This window comes from Amblyomma americanum, chromosome 2 (assembly GCF_052857255.1).
Source record: "Amblyomma americanum isolate KBUSLIRL-KWMA chromosome 2, ASM5285725v1, whole genome shotgun sequence".
NCBI classification, from domain to species: Eukaryota; Metazoa; Arthropoda; class Arachnida; order Ixodida; family Ixodidae; genus Amblyomma; species Amblyomma americanum.
The window spans coordinates 98396531-98420420 of record NC_135498.1 but is presented as its reverse complement, the minus strand read 5'-3'; the positions used below and the strand labels follow the sequence as shown (position 1 = coordinate 98420420).

At 47.2% G+C, this 23890-nt stretch overlaps 1 long non-coding RNA gene across 1 annotated transcript; it reads left to right on the top strand.

Moving 5' to 3' along the window:
* The first annotated feature begins 19516 nt into the window (after nt 1-19516).
* LOC144118857 (uncharacterized) lies at nt 19517-21407 on the top strand. The gene is made up of 3 exons (XR_013312170.1): nt 19517-19579; nt 19882-20306; nt 21296-21407. It is a non-coding gene; the product is annotated as an uncharacterized LOC144118857 (long non-coding RNA).
* Nucleotides 21408-23890: the final 2483 nt, after the last annotated feature.

Here is a 23890-nt window from a genome sequence, read left to right as displayed (position 1 = left end):
GGCGCTCGCAGAATGTGAGCAGTGTGGCATTGCCCCCCTCCTTTCAAGAGGCATCGCCTCGATGCCTCCGGCAAGGGGGATAAAGAGTGTGGAGACACCGAAAGTGCGATGGCGTGTGGTGGCAGCACTGAATGTGAACTCCGGGAGGGGCTAACGGGCGTAATACGGTTTCATGCGGGACACGTGGACGACTTCAGACTTGGGCGGGCGAGAAGACCGAACAACTCCTTGCGGGTACACTTCATAGTTCACATCGCTGAGTTGACGTAGCACCTCGTAGGGGCCGAAGTAGCGCCGCAGAAGCTTTTCAGAGCGACCGCGCACACGTATAGGGCTCCATACCCAGACGTGCTCGCCGGGTTGGTAAATCACCTCCCTGAGGCGGAGGTTGTAACGCCGGGCGTCAGTTGTCTGCTGGTGGCGAATGCGCTGTCGAGCAAGGTGGCGAGCGGCTTCTGCATCGCGAACGAATTGGTCAGCGCCTGGGACAGACGAGGGGGTACAATCCGGGAACAGCATGGCGTCAAGCATGGTCAGGGCATGTCGGCCATACACCAAGCGGAAGGGGGTGAAGCGCGTCGTTTCTTGGAGGGCGGTGTTGTACGCAAACGTGATGTAGGGAAGTATTTCGTCCCAGTTGCGATGGTCAGCGTCGACATACATAGACATCATATCTGTGATGGTCTTGTTCAGCCTCTCAGTAAGTCCATTCGTTTGAGGATGGTAAGCAGTCGTTTTTCTATGACTGGTGCCCCTAAGACGGAGGACCTCGTGTGTAAGAGCCGACGTAAACGCGGTTCCCCGGTCAGTTAATACAACCACGGGGGCGCCGTGGCGAAGCGCGATGTGGTGAACAAAGAACTGTGCAATTTCAGCCGCGGTGCCACGGGGAAGAGCCTTGGTTTCACAATAGCGGCTTAGGTAGTCCGTGGCAACAACAATATACCGGTTTCCCATGGAGGACACCGGGAATGGGCCCAGTAAGTCCATGCCGACTTGTTGGAATGGGATTTGCGGTGGATCAATTGGCTTCAGAAGGCCGGCTGGTTTTGTCGGTGGTACCTTCCGTCGTTGACACTCACAGCAGGTTCGAACGTTGCGTTGGACGACAGCAGCAAGCCGTGGCCAGTAGTACTTGTGGCGGAGGCGTCCCAATGCTCTGGAAAAACCGAGGTGGCCAGAAGAGAGGTCGTCGTGGCATGCAGCGAGAACTTCCTTACGAAGCATGGTTGGGACAACGAGGAGATACGCAGTGTCGGTCGGTCCGTAGTTTTTCTTTTAGAGGACTCTATCTATTAAGCAAAACGACGAAAGTCCGCGCGAGAAGAGTCTGGGCGGAGACGGAGCGGTTCCTTCGAGGTACTCGATTAGAGGCAGCAGTTCGCAGTCGGCCCTCTGGTGGTGGGCAAGGTCGGATGTGGTGACAGCGCCGAGGAAAGCAGAATCGTCGTCGGACTCATCTCGTGGGCACGGAAGAGGAGCTCGGGAGAGACAGTCTGCATCGCTATGTTGCCGACCCGGCTTATACACGATGGTGACGTCGAACTCTTGCAACCGAAGGCTCCATCGTGCAAGTCGCCCCGATGGATCTTTGAGGTTCACAAGCCAGCACAAGTAGTGATGATCGCTGACGACTCAAAACGGGCGGCCGTACAGGTATGGACGAAATTTTGTGATTGCCCACACAACAGCGAGACACTCCTTTTCCGTTGTGGAATAATTCATTTCGGAACGGGACAAAGTGCGACCTGCGTATGCGATCACGCGTTCCACACCGTCTTGCCACTGCACAATCACCGCACCGAGGCCCACATTGCTGGCATCTGTGTGCAGTTCCGTGTCGGCCTGCTCGTCGAAGTGGGCAAGGATAGGCGTAGATTGGAGGCGGGCCTTAAGCTCTATGAAAGCTTTTTCCTGATCTTGGCCCCAGAAAAAGGGTTCGGAGTCTTTTGTCAGGCGAGTCAGCGGCTCTGCGAGCTTGGAGAAGTTTTGAACGAACCTCCGATAATAGGCGCAAAGCCCCAGGAAACGCCGCGAGCTTCGTTTGTCTGTTGGCTGGGGAAATGCAGCAACGGCGCGGTCTTTTCTGGGTCGGGGCTAACGCCCTGAACGCTCACAATGTGACGAAGAAACGTGAGCTCCCGAAATGCGAAGTGGCACTTTTCAGGCTTGAGAGACAGACCCGCAGAACGAATTGCTTCGAAGACGACACGCAAACGTTTCAGGTGCTCCTCGAACGTGTTGGAGAAAATCACGACGTCGTCGAGATAGACAAGGCAGGTCTGCCACTTCAGGTCAGTTAGTACGGTGTCCATCATACGTTGGAACGTCGCAGGGGCTGAACACAAGCCGAAAGGAAGCTCCTTAAATTCGTACAGTCCGTCAGGAGTAACGAAGGCGGTCTTTTCTCGGTCACGTTCGTCGACCTCGATTTGCCAATAACCGCTACGAAGGTCGAGTGACGAAATGTAGGTAGCATGGCGGAGGCGGTCTAATGAGTCATCAATGCGCGGCAGTGGATAGACATCTTTTTTGGTAACGTTATTGAGACGTCTATAATCTACACAGAACCGTAGGCTGCCGTCCTTCTTTGCGACGAGAACTACAGGTGACGCCCAGGGGCTCGTCGATGGTTGTATGACGTCGTCGTGGAGCATTTCGGCAACTTGGCGGTGGATAGCATCGCGCTCCTCCGACGAAACACGATAACGACGCTGACATAGCGGTCTCTGGTCACTGTCGACGATAATACGGTGCTTAGTTATTGGCGTCTGGCGAACCTTGGATGTTGATGCAAAACAGTCGCGGAAAGAGTCAATAAGGCTTTCCACGCGGCGTTTCTGATTGGTCAGAAGGTCAGGGTTCACGTCGGTCCTAATGGCTGTTGCAGTGTCCTGTTCAGCTATTTCGGGGGCCGTTGTTGATAAGGCACATTGGCCGGCATGCTCGCCAAGTTCTTCAAAATGGGCAATCACCGTGTTTTTCGTCAAATTTTGGGGTTCACAACTAAAGTTGGTCACTAAGAGCGTGGTACGCGCGTGAACAAGGTCGACAAGGGCGCGAGCAACGCAAACTTGCCGAGACAGTAGCAGCAACATATTCGCTTCGGCAATACCCCGAGTACCGGAGCTGGTATCACACTGGACTGTGACAAACTTGCTTGCTGTCGGCGGTATCGTTGTGTGGTCATCAGAGATGCGTAATGGTTCTCTGTGCGGCTCGGGGTCGGTATCGACGGCTCGCTGTGTCGAAAACGATACCATTTGCTCGTGCAGGTTGATGATCGCCCATACTCTTTAAGGAAGTCCATGCCGAGAATCAGTTCTTTAGAGCACTCTCGTAGCACGGCGAAGGAGCCAGTGAAAGTTGCACCGCGGATCTTTATACGGCTGGTGCAGACGCCAACCGGCGTTACCACATGGCAACCAGCTTTGCGTATCTGCGGCCCATGCCAAGGTGTTAGAACCTTTCTGAGGGTTGCGGATAGGTTACTACTCATGACAGAAAAGTCGGCTCCGGTATCGACGAGTGCAGATACGTCATAGCCATCGGCGGCAACAAGAATTTCGGCGGCGGAAACAATTTTTTGACAATTTGTCGGCGAGGTTTTTGGTGCCGTCGTCGATGGGGTCGTCGCTGAGGTCGTCGGTGAGGTCGGCGGTGGGATCGTCTTTAAGGTCGGCGGGTGGGGTCGTCGCATAAAATCGTCGGATGGAGGCTTTTCACTGTCTGCAGCAGCGGCGGTCCTACCCCCAGAGGACGCCGTCTTCAGTTTTCCCGGCGGGGAGACGTGCCTCTGAATTGGCCAGATGATGGTGCATGACTGGGTGGAGGAACTCGTCTTGGAGACGGCGACCTAGACTGGCGTCGTGGAGGCGTTGAGGGTAGCACATTATCGGCCAGGTACTGCTCAATGTCTCGCGGTCTCTCACCATAGCGCGGTCGAGGTGCGCTCGGTGGAAATCCTCTTAATCCCATCCGCCGGTAGGGGCAGTTGCGGAGGATACGACCGGGCTCCCCGCAGTGGTAGCATAGTGGCCGGTTGTTGGGTGTGCGCCACACGTCAGCTTTTCGAACAGGGCGCGGGTCACGCAGCTCGGCGGAGGGAAAGTACCCCTGCGTTTGTTCGGCAGCAGGGCGGAACGCATGTGGAACTGGCGCAGGTCTCCGCAGAGCTTCACTGTAGCTCATGATGTACGGCTCCGGCTGCGGTGTCCGTAGGGCTTCGTTGTAGCTGCTGGCGTACGGCTCCGACTGTGGTGCCGGTGGTGGTTGGACTGCAACACTGGCAGGTGGAGCATCTAAGCGGAGGTTGCGCAGTTCTTCGCGAACTACACTCCGCACAAGCTCCCGAAGAGCCTCGTCCCCGGCGACTGGCAGGGACGCACAATAGTTGCTGGCCGCAACACTTCCCGGACGACCGTACTGCGCACTGCGTTCCTGTAAGGAACGTTCCATGCCTGTGGCTTCTTTAGCGAAGTCAGCGACGGTTCTTGGTGGGTCGCGTATGAGGCCAGCGAAGAGCTGCTCCTTCACACCACGCATGAGGTGGCGCGCCTTGGTAGCCTCTGGCATGGCAGGGTCAGCCCGATTGAAAAGACGTGCCATGTCTTCAATAAACATAGCGACGCTTTCGTTCGCCTGCTGTGAACTGGTGCGAAGGGCGAGTTCGGCATTTTCCTTGCGTGCGTTTGTGCTGAAGGTAGCCAGCAACTGACGGTGGAACGCTTCCCAGTTCGTAAAGGATGCCTCATGGTTCTCGAACCATGTCTTCGCAGAGTCTCGGAACGAGAAATAGACGTTTCGTAGTTTTCGGTCGTCGTCCCACTGGTTAAAAGTGGCCACACGGTCAAAGCTGGACAATCAGTCCTCGACGTCCTCAAACCGATCGCCGTGGAAGGATGGTGGTGAGCGAGGGGTGAGAACTACAACGGGCGGGACAGTGCCGGAAGGCTGGCCTGTATGACTGCCTGTAGTAGACGTCATGGTACGCACCGGCCTCGTCAGTGGCTGACACTCAGGTTGCAGGCCTCGCAGGCGGCGGCTCGCTTTGTGGACGGGTGTTGTGTCCAAGCGTCGCTGATCAGCGTCAGAGTTGCCCTCGGGGTGAGCGTTCATGGAACGATACCCAGCGGCTCCACCAAAATGTCGCAGATAAACGTAGGGCGGCACGAAAAGGGGCTTTTTTAATCCGAAGGCCAGAAACCCAGCAGCGCGCGTTCGTACGGGAAAGTCCTCTTCTTCGCTCCCACACGAGCCCAGTAATGCCGCTCGGCCGCATGGCGGCGCTCGCAGAATGTGAGCAGTGTGGCAATATGAACGGCTTCCATATAAGTTTCACTTATTAGGGAAAGAAAGGGGCAGCAGAAGTGTGTGCCCCACGTAGAAAAAACCGAAGTTAGCCTCGTTCCAGATAAAATCGGTACAGCGGAAGCTTTAACCCTAACTTATGTGGAACCACGACAGTTTATGCAGAACCAAGGTTCAGAGTGTATGTTTAAGGTCTGTTATCCGGGTCGAGGCATGCCATCCCGACCTTCTGTGTGCTAGGTCACAAGAACTCTGCTGATACGGAGGGGCACAGTGTGCGACAAGCATCCGATGTTTTCTCTTTTCACTTACTCCAACTGTCGTCCCGCGGCAGTGAGGGAGGACAAGTTGGTGCCAGTGGAGAGGCCCTTCTGCTTCCGGTTATTTTATCGGCAGCCAATCACTAGTGCAGAAGCCCTGCCAGGGTGTTTTAAAGCTGGAACGCGCGTGTAACGCTTTTATAGGAACCATTGGTACGTGCTTTCGCTCCTTCTCATCACTAATTCCTGACTTTGATGGAGCAATGATATAAGTCTTGATGACGGCCTAGATGATGTCGGTTTTCCCACTGCAATTTCCCGCAGATATTATGACGCCTATAGGAAATTGGCAGTGAAGCCGCAATGCAGCTTCCTGTGCCGGCTTCAATAGCAGCCCCCAAAATTGACCTAGCGACCGGAGGAAGTACCTGAAGGGAGAACTCAAGGCTATTTTGCTACGCCACCGGCCATCATACAGGCGTTTCCTAGGCGTAGCAGAAAATTAAACCTGCTGATGGTTACTGCTCTTGTATATGCTCCCACAGGGAGTAGAGTTGCGCGAGAGTCCACTATTTTGCTCGAAGCTCTGCGGGAAAGCCACTTTTAATGGGACAGCAGCCCCACGAGAAGGCAGTTTAAAGGCGCTCCTCTTTCTCCTGGCGGGGCTTCAATGTACCGCCTCATTCGAATAACAAAGACGACTGCGCTAAAAATGGGAGCGGCTGGTACCCTTTGCTCATGCCTGACACGAAATGGAAGATTTGACCTCAGCGGAATTATGTGGTCACCGCTCCGCGAATAGTGTTACTATCGGCGCGGGGAAAAACATCGCGCAACTCTGCTCCCTGCGGGAGCTCATATAGGAGCACTACTGGTGATGATACAGGCCCGCCCCCTATCCCAATGATATCCTTCCCATCCTGCCAAAAACAACACAGAACCCCACACGGTGTGCTGCAAAGCAACCACCCACGCGTTACCCACTATGTTCCAACGCCGTGCTATATTGAGCATACACTCAATCACATATCGTGACCACATCCTCCAGCGATGTTAAAATTGCAGCTTCACAACACACATTGTAGTCTGATGTGAACTGATGCCTGCCACTCAGTCTTACAATCGACAATTTAAAGTGTTTCTGGGGTACCAATTTCAGACATGTACGATTGGTTGCCGTAGTCTTCGTGTCAGCTTTTTCTGGCATTGTGTTGGCCTGATTTCAGCCGTGCCGCAATTATGCAGACGCTCCCACCTTCTTGGGAACAGTCGCTTTTGAAATGTCTGTGCTGCAATTTTTTTCTATGTTTTAATCTTCGCTGTATTTTCTCGGCCTGGCAAAAGCGTTTAGCTTCGGCTCGCCAGTGTTGACGACGGAGCCTCTGCTTCGTACTAAAACAGCATGTAACCGGGGAAGTACTGCACTTGAGGGACAGCGCTGTCTTAAATTATATACCCCGGTGGACTCAACGATAAACCTAAAGGGGATACTCTTTTACCAGGCGGAATTAGAGAGTGCTTTGCTGCACTCGGTAGCAGAACATAAAGGGTTAGCTCGTAATAGCATTATTTACCGAACCATCATATAAGCCAGCATCTCGAGCACAGAGGCTTCACTGCATAGTAGCACACTTCACGAGTAGGACAGCAGAAGTATACACTTCGTTTCAGGAAACATTTTTATTTCATCGACGTTTCGATCGGAGGACCGATCTTTTTCAAAAGTGATTTGCTTCATTTGTGTCTCCCCTTTATTTGCAGGGGTTAAACCCAGTGCAGGAGGGAGAAAAGACAATACAGAATAAGTAGAAATATAAAACGGCTGAAAGAAGGAAAGAGCAACTTGAGCTGCGCGAGAGGGTGCTGAGGTTGAAGAAAATATAAAGAAAAGAAAGAGAGTGCGCTTATTCTGGCCGGAAGGTCAGGTGGCAAAAGAATCTTGACTCAACAACAAAGGAAGGTGTCAAACAGCTGTCAGGCAGTGTTTTTTCCTCTGGCAGTGTTTCTAAAACACGCGCACATGAAAAATGGATGATTCCACACCGCCGAACAAATTACCTTCTACAGTCATTCAGCTATACAATGCCAGCGTTAATAAATAAGCTCAATGTACCCAGTTTTATTAACCCTGTAATAACCCGCAAAGTTTTGCGTACAATATTTCTAGAGTGACCGGTGCTTGCGTGCTATAAACATAGTAATGTTAGCTTTATGTCTAACATGAGTGCAATGATCGGCTTAGTTGTAATCTCGTATGCATGTATATGCTAGTCTTTGTATAACGCCCTGATGTCTTTTTTTGCTCTTACTTCTGCTCTTATTGTTTAAAATTTATGATAAAAATGTGTCTTTTTCGAAGTAGCAGTACATCTATATCTTTTTTTTTGTACAGTTGTCACTGTTGCCTGCCGCCGGCATTCAGGCCTCGTCAAGCTGTCCCCACAGCTTTTTGCCTGGAAGACCGTCAACATTGTGAAATGTTGAAAATAAAGGTGAATTTTAATTTGGGCAATACTGCGCCGCTTGCTGGTATAGCCGCTGCGGCTGGGCGTCGCACCCACAAGAAAAAAAAAAACGAAGGACAGGAAGGGGAAGCGCGAAGTATGGGAGACAGCCAAAGGAATGTTGTCAGTGTGAGTGAGCTCAGCTCAAATGTGATGCAAATGAGAAATGGTAAACAAAAAAAATGTTATAAAAATAAAAGACAATGGGATATGTGGCCTTCGCAGGACCAAAGAATGAGTCGAACGCCAGATGGTGAATAACTGGCCGAAACAAACATGAAAAAGGGGTACGACCTCAGACGACGCAGTTAGTGGTGGGGGCTTTGTTTATTAGGGTCTGCCATCGAAAGAGATGATAGGGTGCCGTGATTTTCGTTGATACCCTTTTGCACTGTGTCAAACATGAAAATAAAGTATTATTCTCGTTGTTCGCGCCCCCGAATGTTTTTAAAGCCACTCTGTAATATTGTTACTTTAATTTTATCAAACTCATGGCCTTTCTCGCGGAGGTGTCTCGAAAGAGGGAGGCTAGGGAGCGAGATTGAGGATGTGAGCGGTGGTTATTAAATCTTAATCGGAAGAAATTGTCTGTTTGGCCTATATATTGCATCTGACATTTGCCACACTCGAGCACGTAAACAACGTTACTGGAAGCGCAATTTAAATCTTCTCGGATAACACGTTTGAAATAAGATTGGGTACTTTTAGACAGTGTTGTGGTTTGCATGCGTTAGCATGCTTGGCATCGCTTCTTTACGCACGGTGTGCAACCCACCGGCCTCGGTTTATTAACCGTTGAGTGCACAAGGTGGTTTTGTAAATTTTTTGGCTTTCTGTATGTTACGTGGGGACCACTAGAAAAGTTTTGGAGAGCCGCTCAATTGGTTCTATATTGAAGCATTTTTTAAGAATTTCTTCAAAATTCAGGAGGTTATATGTGAACGTCAGTACTAGACTAGAGCGATGTGGTGTTGGCTAGGATTCCGCCGCGATGTGATTATCATTAGCAACTTCCGCTGTTTTAATGGTATCGTTGATGATAGAAGACGGGTAGCGCTGTTTCTTTACAACTGCGCGCATGTGATTAGCATTTTTTGAAAATCTTCCAATCGAGAGGAAATGCGTTTGGATCAGATAGCTTGTGACTATGGAATTGAAGTTTTGTAGTGGCGAGGGTGGCAACTGTTGAAATGAAGATACTGTTGTCTGTCTGTGGATTTTTTATTAACGCTAGTGATGAATGCACCCCCTTCAACACGAACCAAAACATCAAGCAAGTTAATTCTATTAGTTGAGTAGGTGTGTGTGAAAGAGATATTTGGATTTATGCTGCTGAATGAGGTGATAAACTGAATTAGTTCTTCCTGTGTTTCTGTCCACATTATGAATACGCCATCAAGGAAACGTTTGTAAAAAGCCAGTTTGGTTGCATATGAGGAAAGAACGCCTGATTTATTTTTGTTCATAAATATGCTGGCGTAATTTGGTGCCAGTTTTGTGCCCAAAGCGGTAGCACTCGTTTGATGCTAATATGAGCTGTTGAATTCTAAAGTGTTAAGTTTAAGAACCAAATCCGCAATTGTCTCGGTGGCACTTGGACTGGGGGAGTGTAGGATTCTGTGTTCTTTGCATGCTCCGAGCATGGCCTGGATTCCGTCGTCATGTGGGATATTAGAGTAAAGTAACACCACGTCCAGTGTAACCAGGAAAGCGCGACTAGGGAATGTGACATCGGATAATTCTTGCAGGAAATGGTTAGCATCGCATATGTAAGATGGATGTTTCGGAGGTATAAATATTTGATGAGAATCGATGTAATCTGAGATCAGTTCTGTCAGTGTGTCGACACCAGAAACAATATGTCGCCCCGGATGATTCTGTTTGCGTATTTTCGGCAGCATGTAAAAGCGCCCGTGGAGGCATTTTTTGGCGTCAGCGCCAGACTTATTCGCGGGGGTAATTCACCTTCATCGGTTAGTTTAATGAGAGTTTTTGCTATGATCTTCTGGTGTGCAGAGGTGTAAAATAACTATACCTCACCCTTGTCGGCGGGCTTAATGACTATGCCGGTTCGTTTTCTAAGTGAGTCTAAGGCGTTACGTTGTTATTTTGTGAGGTTGGGTGGGCCAGACTTTCGTGTCCCGAAGTATGTATGTATGTATGTATGTATGTATGTATGTATGTATGTATGTATGTATGTATGTATGTATGTATGTATGTATGTATGTATGTATGTATGTATGTATGTATGTATGTATGTATGTATGTATGTATGTATGTATGTATGTATATATATATATATATATATATATATATATATATATATATATATATATATATATATATATATATAAAGAAGCCAGCAGACACCGAAACTAAAGTGCACAGGCGAATGTTTTTTTTTCAATTTGTAGTGCCAATCAATGGGAAAATAATACTTCAATTACTATGTCTATTGAAGTAAATTATCTAAGCAGCAGAAAAAACAACCATGCCACCGGTGGGATCCGAACCCACGACCTCCGAATATCATTTCCGGTGCTCTACCAACTGAGCTACGGCGACGGCTGTCTAATCTGCGGCTTTCGTGGGTATTTATGTTTCTGCGTGTAAGCGAACCTTGAGAGTGTTCACCAGCGCCACCCTCGTCCATAGCGGTGGACGTAGCACGTTCTGTAATACCGCGAGTGTGGCGTGGAACGTAATCTAACGGCGAAGGCGGAAACTGTGCAAAAACCCTCTTATGCTACCTATGGCATCAAGACTGCCAGAACAGAGACCCTCGTTAAGCTATTAGCAGACAAGGTAAATGAATTGAGGGCCTCGTTTGCAAAACGTATGAAAGAAGCCAACGGTCACCGAAGCCAAGGTGCACAGGGGAATGTTTTTTTTCTTAATTTGTAGTAGAATAATACTTCGATTATTATGTCTATTAAGGAAAATTATTAAGGAGCAGAAAAACAACCATGCCGCAGGTGGGATCCGAACCCACGACCTCCGAATATCGCGTCCGGTGCTCTACCAAACCATTCTCCTAAACCACTCTACCATTGATTGGCACTACAAATTTTAGAAAAAAAAATTCCCTTGTGCACCTTGGTTTCGGTGACTGTTGGCTTCTTTCATATGCTTGTCAAACAAGGCCCTCATTTCATTTACCTTGTCTGCTAATATATATATATATATATATATATATATATATATATATATATATATATATATATATATATATATATATATATATATATATATATATATATCAGGGTTTCAGTGTTACGAAATTCTCCTAGGCCACTGATTCGAAATAAAGTAAGTTTGGGAAGTCACATTGAAATACGTAACGATTTTATTCAACGTTTCGACCAGGGGCTGGTCTTTGTCAAGAACGGTTATACAGTGCATGGACGCGTCTTCTTATAGCATAAGAAAGGGGGCTTAAAAAGAAAGGAAATGAAGAAAAAAAGGGGAAAGGGGAGAGCGGAACACAGCACAGACAGCTACCACTTGTTAGGGAGGAAAGGCGCCACGTTGCGTACGCATGAACTCTCTGCACACACGAGATGTAAGAAGAAGGCCGGGCTAAGTTGGCACGCGGTTACTTCGAAAAAAAAGAAAGAGAGAAAAGCAATAACACATAAAGAAAAAAACGTGGTGGGGCTTAAGAAAAGAACGGAAGTGTCCGCCAACTGTGGGCGTCTGTACGTCTCTGGTCGCGTTTGTGTGGCCCCGTGCGACTCCAAATGATGGCCCAAGGAGGCGGCACAGGCTGCGACTGCCCGCATGGTGACACGTGAGCCGCTAAAACCAGATGAGGTTTGCATACGAGGACCACATGGAAGGCTTTCCATGTGGAGCTCTGACCCCCGAAGACGAGCCCTTTTACAAGAGTGCCAACGATATATCTTGGGATGAAGCATTAGAGCCGGCCCCGAAAAATACTGATAAAAGCAGCCGAGGCCGAGATAAAAATATCAAAATCGGTCAGCGGGAACCTCGCTGTCTGCAAGCGCTTGCACTGCTAGAGCGCGCTGGGAAGCCATTTTGCCACCTCACATGCAATGTTCTATATTTGAGGCACCTGTGCTAACGAACACTTGTGAGCTTACTACACCCTGCATTTAAAATACAGTGTGAGCTAGGGAGCCGTCGCTGTGATTTGAAAACTGAAGTTCAACAAAAATCCGCACGAAGGTACTGGCTATAATTTTTTCAATATGCAAACAAAATCGCTAATTGCGCAATCAGTTATTAATTTTTGTTATCTAATGTACTGGAACCATATTCGCCGAGCATGTAGTCATGTGGTCTTCCTTCAATACGTGAATGCATATAAATGAAATGATAATAAGCGCTGGATGAAAGAAGAAAAAGAAACAGACAAAGAGCTGACCAAGGAGAGGCGGAAAAAAAACGAGAATCAGCATAGAGTGATGAGACCGTTATTCATGTTCAGAGATACGGACGACAGACGCCGAGAAAGATTGGCACAGGAAACAAAATTTCCCTCACCAATTTTGTTTGTTCCATTTATTTGGTGTTTCAAGCGGCTGAAGTTGGTAAGTTTCCATAGTGTTCGCTGAAGCGGTGCATCGTTTACAATGTTGTTTGCGGATGTTGTGGCTTTGCGCGGGGCTTTGGCCGTGCATGAACTTATTTTTTTTATTTCTTGATGCGCGTCGCTTCAATTAACTGGAAGTTTTTTATATAATTTTTTGTTTCTTGTGCGCTGGCTTTTGTTAATGCTGCTCACTTTTGATTTTTCGCCAATGCAACAAACTGCTGCTCGTCACTAAGCATTTGTGCTCCTTATTCTGGCCGGCCATTTAGCTGGCGCTATGAAAATGAGATATATGCGCTAAGAGACGAAAGGGCAATGTCAATAGCATTATTGATAAGATAGTTAAGGTAGATGAAGAGTGCTACGCATATCTATACTGTATTACGTGTAATCAGGACGTTATTGAGGGAGGCAGTAGTGCACAGTAATAGGACATCCCATCATTAATGAAAGGAGTAAAAAAAAATTCTTAGGAGCAATTCAAAGCGCGAAAGCAGCTGAGCGACTGGTGGTACCATATCTGTTTAAGGACAGTCCGGAGATTGTGCTATAAAAACGAGCTACCCTGTACACGCATTGCCTTATGACCTCGACTGTACAAGCAGCTTGGAAGAACGCAAACATAATCTTAATCGCGAAAAAAGGGCACTTGAAAAATTACACTCCGATCAGTTTACTGTCTGTTGCGTACAAGGTATTTATTATGGTAAGCGCTGATAGAATCAGTACGACCTTAGGTTTCAAAAGCAAATGACAAGAACAGACTTTCGTAAAGGCTACTGCACAATAGACAGTAATCACAACATCAATCAGGCGATAAAGAAGTGCGCAGAATATAATCAATCCTGACATATAGCCTTCTTGTACTAGAAAGCATGTGACTCAGTGGAAAACCGAGTCATGCATGCGTTACGGAATCAGGGTGTAGAAGAGCCTAATGTGAAAGTATTGGAAGTTATCTGTAATGATTGAACAGCAGCATAGTCCTCCATAAAGACAGCAATAAAATTTCTGTAAGCAACGGCCTCAGGCAAAGAGACAGGGTCTCTCCAATGATATTCACTGCCTGTTTATAGCAAGGTATTCAGGGGCCTGTATAGGGGACACTTGAGGGTAAGAGTTACGGGAGATTAGCGAAATGTTTAGCTTTCCTTTGCAGCCGTATGGTTGGGATCGGATGATTGCCAGTGAGTAATTGCTCCCTTATTAAGGGAGATTACATAGTAACCTGCAATTCGGTGTTCATATTGCCAGGGGGGTGAAACTGCCTATTCCTTCCAGCGGCCACGAATTGCAGACGATAGCGTCAATTCCTTCTTCCGTTACGTCGTAGCGAATGGTGCACGAGTTATGACCGAAACAAGCGGGCGCAGGGGGTGGGGGGGGGTGATCGCATGGCATCTGATTCACGCGCGGACAGGTATAAAATTGAGCTCTCTAGGGGAGGTGGGCGCATGCATCTTTGTCTGCATGCTGCTCGCGGACGCGCGCCGCGCTTTACATAGGGCTTTGCTTTTGTGGCATGTTAAAATTGGTTGCTATGCTAGTCAACAATGGTAACCGCCGCTCTGGACCAATGAACGCAGAACAAAGAACGTATTTTTTATTGTTTTATTAACATAAGTCTTTCCCGTTACTTCGAGTCTAAAAAATATTTGTCAAAATACGCTATAGGTCTATGCTACAGCATTCTATACAATACAGATAATGCGCACCAAAGCAGCAAAGGTGACACTTTCAGTAGATATTGGATTGGATAGGAGCAAACTTTATTTGTGCCTGCAGTTGGGCGCTCGCGCGCCCCGACGAGGGCCTACGTCGTCTACGAGGTTGCCGTTACTTGGCGCGGGTCTCCGGTCGCCGTTGCCGGCTCGCTGGTTCCCTGCCTTTCGAGCGCCCCGAGGACTTGCTGGACGGCCCACAGCTGTTGGTCTTGGTCGTTGCTCTTCGCGGCTGCCTCCAGCCGCGGCGGGATTGTTCTTGATCTTGCTTCCTTTGGATTTTTGATGCAGTCCCACAAGATGTGCGTGTGATCTGCCGTCTCCCTCCGGCAGACTCTACACGTATCGGGCGGGTAGGTCAGTAGATAAAAATAACGGAAGACACTTGGTCGAGACTAAAGTTGGAAACGGCGGAAGCCTAAAAACATTGTCAATGGCGATTTTTTGCGTCGGAAACATCACGGAGGCACACAACTCGTATACTGTTATGTGAATGTTTGGTCCTGGACTCTGTGGTGTCAGGCGCGCCTCACCGCCCTGATGCATGCGACATATACTCTTAGCATCTCTTGAGCGCCGCTTGCGTTCAGCGGCTGCCGCACGTCGCGTGTTGGGAGACACTGGTTTGGCGAGACGAAGCATCCTTCCTACGCGATACTGCAAAGTAAGCTGCCGCCACCGCCGCCACCACACCACACCCAAGCAGACGGTCGCCACGTGCGCCTCGCGACAGTGACGTCAGCTTACACAGCGCCCAATCGAGAGGCCACCCCAAGCGCCTCACGCCAGTGACGTCAGAGCGCACCGTCGAACACATGGCCGCCACGCTGCCGATGTGATAAATCATGGAGGAAAGAAGAAAAAGAGGAGAGGCTGCTACGTCACATTTTTTGAAGCCGGAAGCGAGGGCTCCGCCATGACACTTGGCCGTTTTCTCACACAATGGCATGCGAGCGCCGCGAAGATCAACGCGAGCGGCGCGAGCAGACGATTTCGCGCCGCGCCAGGCTGTCGGCAGCTGTCAGACACGGCGGAAAGTGAGACTTCTGCTCCCATTGACAACAAAGACGCTGCGATGCCCAGCAGCTGCGTTCCTGGGTGTCGGTCGCGCACGCCAGGACAAGAACCGGGCTTCACTTTCCACGCGTAAGTATACTGCATTTTGTTTTCGTATTTAATTGACTGCGTAATGAGTAAAATGCATGCTCGCAGAACATAACGCACGACACGGTGTGAACGTGGTATTCATACCGCCCCGGCCTTATTGGTGGCTCTTTGTCCGAGTGAAGTGAATAGTATTGTTTTCAAACAGGTTTCCGTAAGATCCAGAGCGAAGGAGGCAGTGGACTGAGGCCGTTAGACCAGGCCAAACAGACTGGGAGCCAGCAAAATGGACCTGCGTATGTTCAAAACATTTCCTGCCCGAGCACTTCGATCGGATGTCGCCGCTCGTAGTTCGTATACGTGCGGATGCCGTCCCCCTTCAGGTGAGGAACCACCTTCTATACATTCTCAAGAGATTGGAAAGAAATGCTCTTATTGAGAAGGTGCTTTATTATAACTTGACTGCATAAGCATGCGTTCAATATGATGTTTTAGGTGTTCGTGCAAGAAATAGAACGATTTGTGAATAAATGGCTTTAGCTAGACGTTATGATCGAGTAGCGCGGCTACAGTACTCCCGCACTAATAAAAAGTAATTGTGTCATTGTACTCCTAAACTGGCTGCGGTTTATATATGACTCTGGTGAAATTCTGCTTACTGTACATGATAATTTATTTATTTTTTTATTTATTAGCTTACGCACTCCATCATTAGAAGAAAATAAAAGAAGAGACCATCGAGCACACCACAGTTTTCCTTGGGGAATCATTTCTACTTAATTATTACTTGTAGTGTGCAAATATTTGGGCCTAGCAGTAGGCGGTGCATTTTTTGTTGTCATCTCGGCCATAGCACCTGGGAAGTGGCACTGAGAGAGCACTGTAATTCCTTAAAACTATAGTTCGTTTACAAAGGAAATCACAAAGAAGTTCCGTAAGGCATAGAGCACCGTACGTATTTGCTCGCGTGATTTGCGCACGTTTTTTCTTTAATTAGGGCTCCAAAAAGAGGGTGCGCAATTTACGCGCAAGCGAGTTATCCGAACACGTCCTAAAAAAAAGGTTGGCACCCCTCGCCCCATGGCAACAAGGTTGACACGTCCCCGCCCCCCCCCCCCCCCCCCCCCCTTCCCCACGCTATAGCTCCCCGCGGGGTGGCATGACATGACAGCACGTGCTTAGCTCAAAGCAATAAACGCGCAAAGATTCAATCGCGAAGTCAGCCGTGGGAGGAGATAACGGGCAATAAAACGGGGCCCTCGCGTGTGGCCCGACTGACTAGCGGCAAACCGTATAGCAAACGGTACTGTAGAGTTTTGGATTCGGGCGCGCGCGCAACTGTTCGTCCGGGACAGCGACCGCCAGCGCGAGCAAGCCGGGTAAACGGCACAGTTCGCACCCGCGTACATGCTGGTGGTCTGGCTCAGCATAGTGCGCAAAATGTGCGAGTAGTTTTTTTTTTATCGGGTTAAAAGTTTGAAACTTTTTGGGGTGCACAATCTATGTGCGGGCGCAAATTACGCGAGTAAATACGGTAAATGTCATACACATAAGGAAAAAGGGAAGCATGAGATAAAGAAAAAAGACAAAACACAGGCAGAAAGCTTGGCCAAATGTTTATAGGGGAATCCCGTTTTCTTTTGCGAAGTTTCTGTGGAAAAATTTATAGCTTTCCTTCAGCCGCATAGCTGCGCTTGGGTGGATGCCAATGAGTATAATTAGCTCTCTTATTATACAGATACGGCAGTTCTGCGTATATAATTCCTCATACACATACCATACACACTTCATGGGGTATAGCTGGGTGAGCCTGAGGAGAGACACCCCACTCTCCCTTCTCAAAAGTATGGTAGACCTGCTGTACTAACAATGCATTTCTCTGCTGTTGCTTTCTTAAGAAATGGGTGCACTCTCGCCCACTGGCTGTGTTCCATATTGACAGTCTCAGATTGGTACATTTGTCTGTTGAATTACATGCATCTTTTTAGCTAAGGCTGGCGTTCCACTACGAGCATGTGATGCACCTCATTATTCATTTACAGCAGGAACCCCTTTCACAGCAGCCAGGCGATGGCACAGCTGTTGCTGCCACTGCTCAGCATGGCGCCCAGCAAGCACTAACACAAAGTCACACATCTCCAGCGTCTCCACTGCAAAAGGTATTTTCAAACAGCGCTGTTTTGTGACTACTACAGCTATTCAAAGCATCACAGTGGCTGTGTATATGTTGGAGTAGGAGCTACAAACACTGCTTCCTGGCACGGGCTCACCAGAAGATTTATCCGAATCCCATGACACACTAGTCATCATATTTCTTAACCCTTCAGACAGCACTCAAAACAGTCTTAAAGTGTGATGCTCCACCTCCATCTTTCACTAGCTGCTTAAAGCTGAATACCTTGTATGCTTGGTACATGATGTATGCGTTAACAGACAAAGAGGGCAATATCATTAGCAATATGGATAAGATATCAAATAGCCAAAGAGACACAAATCTATGCAGTAGCCAATACAATCAGAACGTTAATGAGAGAAGCCGCAGCGCACAGCAATGGGACATCCCGTAGCAGTAAGAGAAGAGGAAGTAACGGAAGCCTTAGTAGGAATGAAAAGCGGGAAAGCAGCTGGTTTGGATCAGGTAACAGCAGATTTGTTGAAGGAGGGAGGGGAGATTGTGCTAGTAGAACTAGCCATCCTATATATGCAATGCCTTGTGACCTCGAGAGTACCAGGAGCTTGGAAGAATGCTAACATTATCTTTATAAAGGAGACGTCAAGGACTTGAAGAATTACAGACCGATCAGCTTACTGTTCATTGCCTACTAAGTATTTGCTAAGGTAATCGCTAATAGTCAGGACAACCTTAGGCTTTGATCAACCAAACAATTAGGCAGGCTTTCGTAAAAGATACTCAACAATAGATCATGTTCACGCTATCAGTGAGTGATAGAGGAATGCACAGATTATAACCGACCCCTATATATGGCCATCATTGATTACGAGAAAGCATTTAACTTAGTGGAAACCTCAACTGTCATGCAGGCACTGCAGAATCAGCGTGTGGAAGAGTGTTATGTGAAAATATTGGAAGATGTTTATAACGATTGCACGCCTACCATAGTCCTCCATATAGTCAGCAATAAAATTCCAATAAGGAAGGGTGTCAGGCAGGGAGACAAGATCTCGCCAATGCTATTCACTGCCAGTTTACAGGAGGTATTCCGCGGCCTGAAATGGGAACATTTGGGGATAAGAGTTAATGGAGAATCCCTGAGTAATTTGCGATTCGCTGATGACATTGCCTTGCTAAGCCACTCTGGACAAGAACTGCAAAGCATGATCAATGAGTTAGACAGGCAGAGCAGAACGGTGGGGCTAAAAAATAATATGCAGAAAACCAAAGTAGAAACAGCAGTTCGCAATTGGTAGCGAGGTGCTGGAAGTAGTAAGAGAATATGCCTACTTAGGGCAGGTAGTGACCGCTAATACAGATCATGAAAGGGAAATAACTAGAAGAATAAGAATGGGTGGAGCGTATATGGCAGGTTCTCCCAGATCATGAATGGCAGTTTACCATTATCCCCGAAGAGAAGTCTACGACAGCTGTATCTTACCGGTACTCATCTATGGGGCAGAAATGTGGAGGCTAATAAAGAGGTTTCAGCTTAAGTTAAGGACAACACAGTGAGCTATGGATAGGAAAATGACAGTTGTAACGTTAAGAAACCAGAAGTAGGCAGAGTGGATGAGGGAACTAACGTGGGTTAATGACATCCTAGTTGAAATCGAGAGGAAGAAGTGGGCTTGGGCAGGGCACGTAATGCAAAGGCAAGATAACCGCTGGTCCTTAAGGGTAACAGAGTGAATTCCAAGAGAAGGCAAGCGTAGCAGGGGGCGGCAGGAAGTTAGGTGGGCGGGTGAGATTAAGGAGTTTGCGGGAATGCGGTGGCCGCAGCTGGCAAAGGAGAGGGTTAATTGGAGACATGGGAGAGGCCTTCACCCTTCAGTGGGCGTAGTCAGGCTGATGATGACGATGATGACATTCCTCCAGAATAAATTTTTTTACAGGCACCTATGGATGTCGCTGAAAGCCAGGAGACTTTGGCAGGCCCATCACAACAGGTATTTTACAATATGCCATTTTGTGACTGCATCAATTCGAAGAACAACAGTGTCTGCGTTTATGAAGCAGCACGAGCGACCAAAAACAGATTTCTGTAACAGAATGCATCCTGGCACTGGCTAAGAGGAAGTTTTCTCTGAATCGCCTCAACACATTAGTCATTTTTTATAATCCTTTTGACAGAACTGAAAACACAGCCTAGCAGTGTGATGCTTTTCTATTTTTCAGTAGTTGCTTAGAACTGAATACATCTTATGCTTTGGTAGAAGCATATTTCTCAAGAATAAATTTTTTTTCACAGGCACCTATGGATGTCACTGAAAGCCAGGAAACTTTACCAGGCCCATCACAACAGGTATGTTACGATATACCATTTTGTGACAGCAACTGCTAGAAGATTGACAGTGTCTGAGTTTATCTCGCAGCACGAGTCACGAAACGGGTGAATTTTTATGTAAAAGAAAGCTTCCTGGCGCAGGCTCAGAGGAAGTTTTGACCAAGCCACCTCAGCACACCAGTCATATCTTTATTCCTTCAGACATAATTCAAAACGGTCTAGTAGTGTGATGCTTCTCCACTTTTCACTAGGTGCTTAAAACTGAACGCTTGTTATGTCTCGGTACACACACATTTTTCCAGAACAAAATTTTTTTACAGGCATCTAAGGATGTGGCCACAATGCTGGACATTCAGCCAGGGCCATCTCAAGCCTTTCAACTTACACCAGTAAGTTTCATATCGTCCTGTGTGGTTTCCATCCAGGTTTATTCACTGCATGAGGTAGGATGTCGTTGCAATTCTGCAATGTAAAGTGCAGTAGAACCTGCAGTTGTTTGTCACGCCCCGTGCTTACCGGAGACAGTAGCAGAGTGCAGTAGGTTCTGCAAAGATCCTTCATATAGGATGGTACCTTTTTGTGGAACCACATAAGCACATTAGTAACTGCCACAATATTCTTTCATGTGCCTTCATTGCTTATGTTCGTTACACAAATCAATATAGTCATCTCGTCAGGGTTCCACTACAAATAATCTGTCAGTATCAAGAAAAATTTGGCTATGCAAGACATACTCCACCAGGTCAGTGATATCTTTTCTACAAAATTTTCTCACGTTATACCAAACTGGTTTTACTGATTTTGGACAAGGTCATTGACAGCTATGTAGGAAGTATTCGGTGCAAACTGGCATGCGTGCTACATGAAAAATTTGTGCTGTCATGTTTTCTTCTTTTTCAGTTGTTCCTTGTATAAGTTTTCATGAAATACTTCTTATATGGGTACATGCCAACCTCTTTAACGTCAGTTCCAGTGGGCATTCAGAAAAGGAGATTGCACGACACAAAATTTAATGCAATAATTTTTAAAGCTGTATGTATTCACGCTTCTACACAGTTGTGCTATTAACCCTGCTTTATTTCTGCAACACTTTGAGTGTATAATAAAAATAAAATGTGTAGACATATAACATTACCTTTACATGCTAGGTGATATGAGTTTAACAATGTGCGAGCGTTTTTCTTTTGCAGAGACATCGAAAGGCATTGAGTACTTATGCACTGAAGCTGTTGCGTGGCCCAGTAGTGGGCATGTCGAGTAATTTTGTGATTAGCCTCATGTCCTGCTTTCCTTCTTATGCATTGATGCATGGCGGAGGAGAACAGGGCAACAGGCATTCTAAGGTGGGCTGCATTACTAAACAGTTTATCTTATGCAGGAACTTCCGACTTTGCCAACCGCCCCAGCCTCTGTTGGGACGCCACGAAGAAGGAGGCCAGCAATGGTAAATGGACCTGTCAAATGTGCCTATTTCTGAAGCAGAATTCAACACCATGAATGTCGAATGCTTGTGCATATGCCAAGAGCGTATTTGATAGCGTGAGTGGCCCATCCACAGCATGCATTATTAGCATAATCTTTAACATAGCATGTGCAGGCACCCAGACTGTGTGAATGAACTTAGCTTGATTTCGCCGTGGCAATTTTTACTAATATCTACTAACTGATCTGCATGGTATATTGTATGCAATGATGAATCAATAAACCAGTGAATTTTTAAGTGTGTGTGTGGCCTGCATATCAAGCTGAGGAGCACATTATGGAATCTTCTTTTTGGACACCTCTCTATCTACCAGAGGAGAATCGGTGAGTCACAGCTTCATTTATTGATCTATTCAAGTACCGTAGGGGTCCACTAGGGGCATTACATAGGGGGAGATGGGGGGGACTCAAAGCGGAACAAAATTGTTTCAAAAACAAAAAAAGCAGCGTAGGTACGGCACTCAGGTGCAAGTCGAGAAACATCATTGCCAATTAAATATTCTTACGAAAATTCACAAAGAAAAAATAAACAGCAGGTGCGAATTAGTCATCTGAGAAATCAAATTTTGTTACTGAAAGTGTGAGGAATCCATATAAGAAAGTGATCCTGACTGAAATAACAAAGACTCTGTTATCATGGCAATCCTGGAAGGTAAATAATTGCATTCTTTCATCATTAAGGTTACAGGTGAATTTTTGTACTTTACCATCTGGACAAAAACAGGGTTACCCTTGTAGGCATTACCGGCTTGATGCGAGGTGAGGTGCTGGTAAAATATGTGACAGGGCAAATGATCTGTTGCTATAGTACAATGTGCGAGAAAAAGATGACCAAGTGAATTTTCTGTGCGTTGTGAGTGATGGCATGCTGAGCATTTCCATCAGAGGTGAAACACTTTGATATTAAAGTAGGACGAGAAGATTAACTGAGCTCCATCATTCTTCTTTTAATGGAACATTCAGAGTGCTTTGTGTTTTATATGTGCACACTGTTGTAACTGTGGTATGCAAGGCTTGGGTGTGCATTGTTCTAATGATGCATTGCATTTTCTATCTCTCTTCTTAGGAGGACACACCCGAAAAAGCTTACTTGAGAGCAAGGGCTGCATGGTTTTCTGCAATGCATGCTCAGTCAAGAAAAAGCATAAAAAGGCTGCAGCGTACAAGGCGGAGACTGCAAAAGAAAAATGCGGAACTAAAATCTGTTCTGTCAGCTTTTACTACGGAGAATATCCTCCTGACAGAGCAAGTGTCTGTTTTAGATGGCCTGGGTAAAGTAAATAAGCACCTACTTGAAAGACAAGTCGGAAAGCATGGTGGAATTGGCACTCCAAAGCAGTACTCCCCTGAACTGAGAACTTTTGCCTTAACTTTAAATTTCTATTCCCCACGAGCCTATCAGTACGTCAGGAAAGTTTTTGACACGTGCCTCCAACATCCCAGAACTCTGCGAAAATGGTATGAGACTGTTGATGGCCAGGCAGGACTTTCAACAGAAGCTTTCAATGCACTAAAAATGAAGTGTGCTGAAACAGCAAGCAAGGGGCACCGAACAGTTTGCAGCCTCATGGTTGATGAAATGGCTATTCGGCAGAACATCCAATGGAACAAACGCAACTTTGAAGGGTTTGTTGACTTTGGCAGTGGCATTGACAGCGACTCTTTGCCACAAGCAAAGGCTGCATTCGTTATAATGGCCGTGGCTATTAATGGGCGATGGAAGTTGCCCCTTAGGTACTTCCTAGTTGATGGCCTAATTGGAACACAGAGGGCTAACCTTGTCACCCAGTGCCTTCATAAGGCACATGATGCTGGAGCTATGGTTGCTTCACTCACTTGTGACGGGGCGCCCGCAAATCTGGCTATGTTGCAAGAGCTTGGGTGTGATTTCCAACATGTGGGAGACCTAAAAACAACCTTTCGACACCCAGCTACCCAGGAACCAGTGGCAGCTTTTTTGGATCCCTGCCATATGCTAAAACTTGTGAGGAATGCACTGGCACACAAGAGGTACTTTATTGACCACCAAGGAAGGACAGTGTCATGGGAGCATATTGAGCGGCTGCATACTGTGCAGGAGAAAGAAGGCCTACATTTGGCTAACAAGTTGCGCAGAGCTCATATTGAGTGGCAGCGGCAGCCCATGAAAGTTAGACTTGCTGCCCAAGTAATGAGCACTTCTGTTGCGACAGCGCTAGCCGAGTGCAGGGAACTTGACCTGGAAGGTTTTTCTGGCACACAGGCAACAGAGAATTTTTTGTTGAAAATTATTGAGACATTTGATGCCCTAAATTCTAGAAGCCCATATCAGAAAGGTTGGAAGAAACCTATAAATGAAAAGAACATTGAAGCTTTTGAAGGCATGTTCAAAGCCACAACCCATTACCTCTCTTCCTTGAAGGAGTCTGCAAATGGAAGACGAATGATTGAAACAAACCGAAAGACAGGTTTCTTAGGTTTTATCATCTGCATGCAAAGCCTGATTAGTCTT